Consider the following 10140-nt stretch of genomic DNA (forward strand, 5'->3'; position numbering starts at 1 on the left):
GCATCATAGGAGCAGAGAGGCTGACGTTTCGGGCCTAGACCCTTCCGTCAGCCTCTCTGCTCCTATGATGCTGCTTGGCCTGCTGTGTTCATCCAGCCCTGCACCTTGTTGTCTCGGATTCTCCAGCATCTGCAGTTCCTACTATCTCTGATACAAAATATCTACTGTTAGTTCCAATTCGACAATGGGGCAGTAACTGGAGAACAATCCTGAATGCATTAATAGCCAACATAGCAAACAACTCAAGATAACTAGTTTAACTTATAAAATAGTTCACTTACACTTTTTAGAAGTAACATACATAAAGATTTATTCTCTGAAAATCAAAGAAACAAGTTGAAACCTTGCACCTTTTTGAGTTACACAGGAGCCTGAGGAACCTGTTATGTTCCAGCACCTGCAGTAATTTGCTCCTATATAATTCCTTGTTGCCCTTGCATGACAATGTCTCTATTAATCAGAGTCATAGAGTCATAGAGTTGTACAGCATGGAAACAGACCCTTTGGTCCAACTCAGCCATGTCAACCAGATATCCTAAATTAATCTAGCCCCATTTGCCAGCATTTGGCTCATACCCCTCGAAACTCTTCCTATTCATATACCTATCCAGATGCCTTTTAATGTTGTAATCGTACAAGCCCCCACTACTTCCTCTGGAGTTCATTCCATACACGCACCACCCTCAACTAGCTTTTTTTTCCCTTCGGTATAAATTGCTGTGATTGTTTGAAATTTGGTATTTTTGTATTTGGTGTTGAGCGCAAAATGAAAAGCTTCAGCAATATTCACAGTCTCAAATAATGGAAGGCTTACTTGTGTCAATATCTGTACGCTAATTACACAATGAATACTTATTTGCTGAGGAGAGAAGTATTTCAAACATATATCTAATAAAATTAAGATTTCTGGGAACAAACCATGCTGTAAATTTATGTAATATTGAACACTTCAGTATTGTGTACTCAGATGGAAGAAGGGATGTCATACTGTTAAAGAGTTTTGGACTCTGCTTTGACTCATTGTAGGCATCAATGCTTGTGTCTCAAGGATCATATATATATTGGTTTGAGTTGGGACATTTCCACCTTACTGTACATTGATGGTAAACGCTGCAGGCTTTATCGAGTGTGAGCTCCACTTAAGTATGAATATAAAATTTGCGCAAGTTGTTGACAGAAATGACAAGTAGCAGATGGCACTGCATTACCTGATACCTAATCTCATACATTCTACCAGATACTCGCTAACAGTACAGCATCAGCAGGCTGTCCCCAGCACCAACATTTATGGTTTAATAAGGATCCAAAGAGCAGGGTTGCTGGGGGTTGGACAGGTGTTTGTTTAAAACAAACTGCTTCTAAATGTAGAAAAGAAAGGTCGTTACATGCTGCCCTTCCATTTCTCACTAAATAAAAACCGAAAGAACTGTGGATGCTGTAAATCAGGAACAAAATCAGAAGTTGCTGGAAAAGCTCAGCAGGTCTGGCAGCATCTGTGAAGAAAACATCAGAGTTAACGTTTCAAGTCCAGTGACCCTTCCACAGAATATAAAAGGAGCTATCTATAACTCCTAACACTACACTGAAACAATAGAAAAGCCGTCTGGATGAAACACTCCGAGCTGACTGCCAGGTACATAGTGTCCATACCAGTTATATTTTTACGGACATAGACAGGGATAACATCAGTTGTGTAGATGTCATGCATAATTCAGAAGGAAAATGTCCTTTTTGTTGGAGGAAAAGAAAGGAGTTAGGTCTTCCTGTACAAAGATTTGCTAAAGGTTCAGTTCAATGCCATAAGATTAATGCAAAAATAAAATGAAGTAAAAAGATATATTGGTGGGGAAATCAATTCAAGACAAACAAAAAAAATCATTAAATTAAAGACCTCTCTTGGACGAGGTCTTGAATACCACGTGCTGCTTTGGTTTTCTCACATAATAAATGATGTAAACATTCTGAAAAAATTGTCACTAGATTGATACCAGTTGAAGGTGCTGAGTTACCATGGTGGCACTTTTGAGATCTGAATAAGGGATTTCATGGAATCATAAAATCCCTACGGTGTAGAAGCAGGCCAGTCGGCCCATTGAGTCCACACTGACCCTCCGAAGAGAATCCCATCCAGACCCACCCTGCCCCCCATGCCTGTAACCCTGCATTTCCCATAGCTAATCCATCCAGCCTGCACATCACTGGACACTATAGGCAATTTAGCACAGCCAATCCACCTAGCCTGCACAGGACTGTAGGAGGAAATTCGAGCACCCAGTGAAAACCCACGCAGACATGGGGATTAAGAGCAAACTCCACACAGACAGTCACCCTTGGAATCGAACCTGGGTCCCTGGCACTTTGAAGCAGCAGTACTAACCACTGAGCCACTGTGCTGCCCCAAATATGAAATATCTAGATTTTGCCCATGATATAGACTACCTGACTTAGTTAGAGTTCTTGGCATAGAAATGTGTTAGATATCAAGATGTTCTTCTTTGAGCAGAGAGTCATTGACAATTAGAATAAGATATGGGTTTGTGCATTGATTGCAGACTGTTAATGAGCGTTGTAATGGTGAAAGATTTCCTAGCTAAGATAAATGTCCCAGCAGACACAAGGTCTTCGGGTATTGGAGGATTTATGTCATTTTGTTTTTGCTGCAATTCAGTTTGCTCACCTTTACAGTTCAAAAAAGAATCTGCCAGTTATCTGGATTGGTTAAGGTTATTTTCTTTGCCTTTCTTTGGAAATTGTGTCGCTGCTAGGAATGATACTCAGTTACCCCATTACTGTGAAGTACAAGCCTGATCAAATAACTGCTTTTTTCTCCCTGTCTGTTATTTTCATCTGCGTATGTGTCCATCCTTCAATTGCCCACAGGCCTCCAAAGAACAGGTTGCATAATCCAAATGCTTTCCGCGTACTTCTTCACTTCTTTCGAATTTTCCTTAAAACCGCAATGTTCTACCAAGGTTTTGGTTACCTCTTCTAATATCTCTGCCTTTGGCTTGGTGTCTAATTGTTTGATTACAGCTCTGTGAAGACTTTTTTAGAATGTTTCTGTGTCATGGCACTATTGCCAGCACTGCACTGTTAAGGCCCACAACTAATGACAGTCCAGGTGTCAGAGTGTAATTTTTTGCTATTCATTTGTGGGATGTGGGCGTCGCTGGCTGACCAGCATTTCTTGCCCATCCCTAGTTGCCCTTGAGAAAGTGGTGGTGAGCTGCCTTCTTGAACCACTGCAGTTCACCAGCTGTAGGCTGACCCACAATGCTATTAAGGAGGGAATTTCAGGATTTTGATCCAGCGACAGTGACAGAACGGTGATATATTTCCAAGTCAGGATGGTGAGTGGCTTGGAGGGGAACTTGGAGGTGGTGGTGTTCCCATAAGTCTACTGCCCTTGTCCTTCTAGATGGAAATGGTCGTGGGTTTGGAAGGTGCTGTCTGAGGATCTTTGGTCAATTTCTGCAGTGTATCTTGAAGATAGTACACATTCCTGCAGCTGAGTGTCAGTGGTGGAGGGAGTAGATGCTTGTAGATATAGTACTGATCAAGCGGTTTGCTTTGTCCTGGATGGTGCCAAGCTCCTTGAGTGTTGTTGGGGCTGCAGTCATCCAGGCAAGTGGGGAGTATTCCATCACACTCCTGACTTGTGCCTTGTAGATGGTGGACAGGCTTTGAGGAGTCAGGAGGTGAGTTACTTGCTGCAGTATTGCGAGCTTCTGACCTGCTCTTGTAGCCGTTGTGTTTATGTGGTGAGTCCTGTTGAGTTTCTGGTCAATGGTAATCCCCAGGATGTTGATAGTGGGGGATTCAGTGATGGTAACACCATTGAATGTCAAGGGGTAGTGGCTGGATTGTCTCTTGTTGGTGATAGTTGTATCCTGGCATTTGTGTGGCACGAATGTCACTTACCACTTGTCAGCCCAAGCTTGGATATTGTCCAGATCTGTTGCATTTGAACATGAACTGCTTCAGTATCTGAGGAGTCACAAATGGTGCTAAACATTGTGCAATCATTGGCGAACATCCCCACTTCTGACCTTATGATGGAGGGAAGGTCATAGATGAAGCAGCTGAAGATGGCTGGGCCAAGGACACTACCCTGAGGAACTCTGGCAGAGATTCCTGGAGCTGAGATGATTGACCTCCAGCAACCATGACTATCTTCCTTTGTGTCAGGTATGACTCCAACCACCAGAGACGGTGCCCCTGATATCCATTGATTCCAGTTCTGCTCGGGCTCCTTGATGCCTCACTCAGCTGAATGCAGCCTTGATGTCAAAGGCTGTCACTCTCACCTCACCTCTGGAATTTAACTTTTTTTTTCCATCTTTGAACCAAGGCTGTAATGAGATCAGGAGCTGAGTGGCCCTGGCGGAACCCAAACTGGGCGTCACTGAGCAGGTTATTGCTGAGCAAGTGCTGCTTGATAGCACTGTTGATGACACCTTCCATCACTTTCCTGATGATCGAGAATAGACTGATGGGACGGTAATTGGCTGGGTTGGATTTGTCCTGCTTTTTGTGTATAGGACATACTTGGGCAATTTTCCACATTGTCGGATAGATACCAGTGTCGTAACTGTACTGGAACAGCTTGGCTAGGGGAGCGGCAAGTTCTGGGGTACAAGTCTCAGTACTATTGCTGGAATGTTGTCAGGGCCCATAGCCTTCACAGTATCCAGTGTCTCCAACCGTTTCTTGATATCATGTGGAGTGAATCAAATTGGCTGAAGACTGGTATCTGTAAGGCTGGGGACCACTGGAGGAGGCCGAGATGGATCATCCATTCATCACTTCCAGGTGAAGATTGCTGCGAATGCTTCAACCTTATATTTTGCACTGATGTGCTGGGCTCTTCCATCATTGAGGATGGGGATATTTGTGGAGCCTCCTCCTCCAGTGAGTTGTTTCATTGTCCACCACCATTCATGGCTGGATGTGGCAGGACTGCAGATTATAGATTTAATCTGTTGGTTGTGGGATCGCTTAGCTCTGTCTATCAATTACTGCTTTATCTGTTTGGCATGCAAGTAGTCCTGTTTGGTGGATTCACCAGGCTGATGCCTGGTGCTGCTCCTGGCATGCCCTCCTGCACTCTCCATTGAACCAGGGTTGATCCCTTTGCTTAATGGTAATGGTTAAGTGGGGGATATGCCGGGCCATGAGGTTATAGATTGTGCTGGAGTACAATTCTGCTGCTGTTGATGACCCACAGAGCCTCATGGATGCCCATCTTGAGTTGCTAGATCAGTGTGAAGTCTGTTCCATTTAGCATAGTGATGGTGCCACACAACATGATGGAAGTTATTCTCAATGTGAAGGCAGGACTTCGTCTCCACAAGGACTGTGCGGTGGTCACTCTTACCGATACTGTCATTGACAGATGCATCTGCAGCCGGAAGATTGGTAAGGATGAAGTCAAGTATGTTTTTCCCTCTTGTTGGTTCCCTCACCACCTGCCACAGACCCAGTCTAGCAGCTATGTCCTTTAGGACCTGACCAGCTCGATCAGTAGTACTGCTGCCGAGCCACTCTTGGTGGTGGATATTGAAATACCCCATCCAGAGTACATTTTGTGCCCTTGCCATCCTCAGTGCTTCCTGTTTTGTTGTGTTGTTCATCACGGAGGGGTACCGATTCATCAGCTGGGGAGCATGGAACGTGGTAATCAGCAGGAAGTTTCCTTGCCCATGTTTAACTTGAAGCCATGAGACTTCATGGGGTCCAAAGTCAATGTTGAGTACTCCTGGAGCAACATCCCCCCGACTGTATACCACTGTGCCCCCATATCTGCTGGGTTTGTCCTGCCGGTGGAACAGGACATATACAGGGATGGTGATGGTGGTGTCTGGGACATTGTCTGTAAGGTATGATTCTCTGAGTTTGACTATGTCAGGCTGTTGCTTAACTAGACTGTGAGACAGTGCTCCCAATTTTGGTGTTAGTGAGGAGGACTTTGCAGGATCAACAGGGCTGTTTCTGCCATTGTCTTTTCCGGTGCCTAGGTCGATGCCAGGTGATCCGTCCAGTTTCATTTCTGTGGAACTGTACTGTAGTGAGGAAAAAATTGTGGGGTAATTTAGAAGGGGCAGGAGAGGAATGAATTATTCTACTTACGTGGGATTTCTGTGGTTCTTTTGCTAAAGTTACTGTGGATGAAAATAACTTTGTCCCTAATGTTTTCAGAAAATCAAAAAGGGAAATTTGGCAGGGTGGAAAAATAATTGCTAATATATTTGCCTGAAACAAAATAACAGGATGCTCTTTCTGCAGATTTTACTGACCTCATTTACAGAAAGTAGACTGGCAAAGTTTTTGCGGTGAAGTGGGAGCAGCTCCAAGCAAGTGCCCAGCCTATCGAAAACAAAACCTTGGACATTTCCCTTTTCCTACTCAGCTACAATGATGATAAACTAAAGCATGTGAAGATCATAGTGCAGCTAGGAAGTTGCCGACACACTGAAGTATGCGCAAAATCGTCAGAAGATGGGAAAAAGGAAACAATTTATGAGCCTTCTGGAACGCTAACAAAATTTAAACATATATGTAGTCAATGTTACAATTATAAACAAACCCCAATATCATTGTTGGCTCTCAGCACTGAAGTAATACCAGTATGTTCTTACTATTAGTGTTTTTACTCTATCAAAATGAAAGAAAATTGCATTTACTTCACAGGCACAGACTTTTTTCAAACAAAATGTCATAAGAAAGACTCTAGTGATTTAAATACTCAAAATTTCCTGAGCTTCATTTGCATCTCCTCAATAAATTTAACCTCAAACACTTAAACAGAAGCTTATATGGAGTTTATTAATTCTGTTCCTACATTGTTACTTGCGATAACTATCGAGTTCAAATTTAACTTTGGGATGTACGTTTAATTAGTCCCTTCAGAAAGCATCTATCAAGCTGTCTCTGAGATCTACAATAACAAGGTTGTGCCTGAAAATGTCTTGTGGCATTGTTCCATTTCTGTATCAGTGAAGAGGTAATATGGTGGCTGAGTGCAGTTTAATTCTAAGTGTTCGATTATAAACTAGTCACATAGCAATCAGTTCATAGGAATGTTCTCTGCCTAAAGATACTGGAGCTTGATCTCGATTGGACTGGACTTGGCAGCTGCAGCCTACATGTTAATATCTCATTTCCTTCCATGCTCATTTCACACTACACAGAGAGGAATGCTCAAGGTTAAATGGGAGAATTTCTTCACCATAGTTAAAGCAACATAATCATTTTACAGTAGGTTGTACATGGACAAGAAATGAGAGTTGTTAACATTGGACAAAGCATGAGTCCATTCACACTAAAGGATGAACATTACCAGAAACAGTAAGCTCCACCTGAACAAGTGGGATAAATACATTTTTTTCTTCTCACTGTCATTGTAACACTCCTCTTTTCATAAAATCTGGGCTATGTAGTTTTAATCAACAACTGTCACTGCCAATTTAAATATTAGGAAAGTTTCAAAGGCAAAAGCAATTCCTTACTCCGCAGAAAAGAACCATACCAGAATTTACTGACGTAGTCAACAAGTTTGGAAGTTTGCAATGCTTATGTAGAACATAAGAAATTGAAATATTCAACTCAGGGGCTGCGAGATTCCTGTCTTCAGATGAGAGTCCAATGGAACAGAATGTATCCAGGGATGGTGATGAAGGTAACTGAGACATTGCCTGATAGCTTTGGTTCTGCAAGTAAGACAATGTCAGACTTACGCCCTGGTTTCTGTTTGGTGGGTTTGTTTCAAATTGATCCACATCGTATCTCACAGACATTTGGACTCAACTCTGGGAGCCAGAAGGGATCCTTTATCCAGGCCTACCTGTGAATAAAGTCCTGTGGGGGAATTCAATGGTGTGATCAGATTGGAATGTTCCTGAGTTCTTTTCTGAATTTCTGAAATTTGTGGAGTTTTTGGGTGTGGTTAGGGTGGAATAAGGAACTGTAATGAATGCTGTACTCCAATCAGAAATGATATTACAGATACAATAACAGGAACTGATTGCTTTATTACCCTGGAATCCAAATCAATCAAATGGTAGCTTAAAGTGATCTTATGACCACCCCCACCTCCTACCTACCAGCCTCATCCCCGCCTCCTTGTCCTGTCCATCTTCCCTTGACTGACCAACCCCCATCCTAATTCCCCACCTACACTCACCTTTACTGCCTCCATCCCCACCTCCTTGACCTGTCCATCTCCTCTCCACCTATTCTGCTCCTTTATCCATCTTCCATCCACCTCCCCCTCTCTCTCTCTATTTATTTCAAAATCTCCTTTCCCTCCCCCATTTCTGAAGAAGGGACCAGACCCGAAACATCAGCTTTCCTGCTCCTCTGATGCTGCTTGGCCTGCTGTGTTCATCCAGCTCTACACCTTGTTATCCAAGATAAACCTTGGATTTGTTAACACTGCCAGAAATTGGTGGCAGATGCTCATCACTTACTTGCATCTCCCACTAATCCTGATGTTATCTAAAACTTGTATTGAAGGGAAGTTTTTGTCCTGTCCTATTTGTAAGTACATTCCTACCAGTTTCCATTAAGTATTTGTATTAATTGTCAAATTTAATTGTATATATTGTATGTTTGTTTACAAATTTAAAATTGTCAAATCAAATACAGTTTTTAGCATTTATCATTACACAAGCCTTATCAATAATTAGCACTGACCTTAATTGATACCCTGATTAATTAATGTGATTAAATGACCATTGTGATTTCTTTACACTACATTAAATGGTGCAATTCTACTGTTTTGAATAACACGAGAGTCAAGTGTAATGGGCAGAAAGATGGGAAAGTAGAATTGAGGTTGCGAACTGATCAACCATAACCTTACCAAATGGAAAACCAAGCTCAAGAGGCTGAACAGCCTCCTCCTGCTCATATTTCTCATGTTCAATAGTTCAACTAACTCAATGCTGCTTGTCTATTTCTATTTCCCAAGCTTCCTGACATGCAAGCCATTCAGTGCCTAATTCATAAACTTGTCACTTAGCAAATTCTATCCTCACCTGACAAAATGAGAAATGATAAAATTCTACCCTGATAAGCTGAGAAGCAACTAATTCCTCCATTGACTGATCTTCCCAGGAAGAAGTGGGTCCAAATGTTGTATCAGGATATGGCTGCTGGTTACTGTTATATTCTGTAAAGGAGCGCCATTCCCACGTATTTGCTATTTCCTCACAAGGAAGGCCAGGTGATCTAGAAACGAGCTTTCTATTCAAAATATAACATAAGTGGGAGAGTGATGCTTCTCTGTCATCCTTCTCAAACAGAAAGTGTAGTTAAATGCAAAATGAAAGTGCCTGCAGAGTGAAATTAGTGGCAAGCTATTCTACAAGCCAGACATCAGAGAAACCCAATAGAAAAGCTCTCCTAATGCCTCAATGGTTAAAACCCCTGTCTATGAGATAAGATCAATCTATATCTCTTTACGGAGGCAGCTTATCTCCACTGGAGCATAGGAAGAAATTCCACAGCTGTACAGATATTTCCATATTCAATACTTGAGGTCTGATTAGTCAGGAATCCCTTTCTATGGTACACATTTAAAGTAGTAATGGAGATTTAGCATCTTACCCAATCCCAGCTCAATGGCCTTTACACGTGCATTAAGTAAGGATATTATTTGGGATTTTTAATACTTTACAGGAAAATGATGCAGGTATCTGATTTTCTAAATTATATGTGTGAAGGTCTATATACGTTTGCCATGATAACTATGTCTTAAATAAGTTGACCTTATTTGTTGCAATGCAGTGGTACAATACATAGGTATAGAATCCATATGGATAGAGGTAAGAAATAACAATGGAAAGAAGACACCAGTGGGAGTTGTCACTAAGCCCCCTAACAGTAGCTATACCGTAGGACAGACAATAAGTCAGGAGATATTAAGGTCATGTAAAAATGCAGTATATGAATCATGGGTGACTTTAATCTTCATATAGATTTAAAAAGTCAAATCGGTGGAGATAACCACCAGGAATTCATTACTGCAGAGGACTTTGAAGGCTGGATCATTAAATATATTCATAGCTGAGATAGACAGGTTTTTAAAAAGTAAGGGAATCAAGCATTATGGAGATGAAATAGTAAAGTGTGTTGAGG

General features: G+C 41.9%; 1 long non-coding RNA gene across 1 annotated transcript in view; it reads left to right on the forward strand.

Moving 5' to 3' along the window:
* Positions 1-6809, forward strand: part of LOC125486460 — an 18723-nt gene extending 11914 nt beyond the window's left edge. The window contains exon 2 of the long non-coding RNA XR_007265120.1: positions 6286-6809. This is a non-coding gene — a long non-coding RNA (uncharacterized LOC125486460). The remainder of the gene's footprint in view (positions 1-6285) is intronic.
* Positions 6810-10140: the final 3331 nt, after the last annotated feature.

The sequence above is a fragment of the Rhincodon typus genome, chromosome 29 (genome assembly GCF_021869965.1).
Source record: "Rhincodon typus isolate 14 chromosome 29, sRhiTyp1.1, whole genome shotgun sequence".
In the NCBI taxonomy this organism is placed as follows: domain Eukaryota; kingdom Metazoa; phylum Chordata; class Chondrichthyes; order Orectolobiformes; family Rhincodontidae; genus Rhincodon; species Rhincodon typus.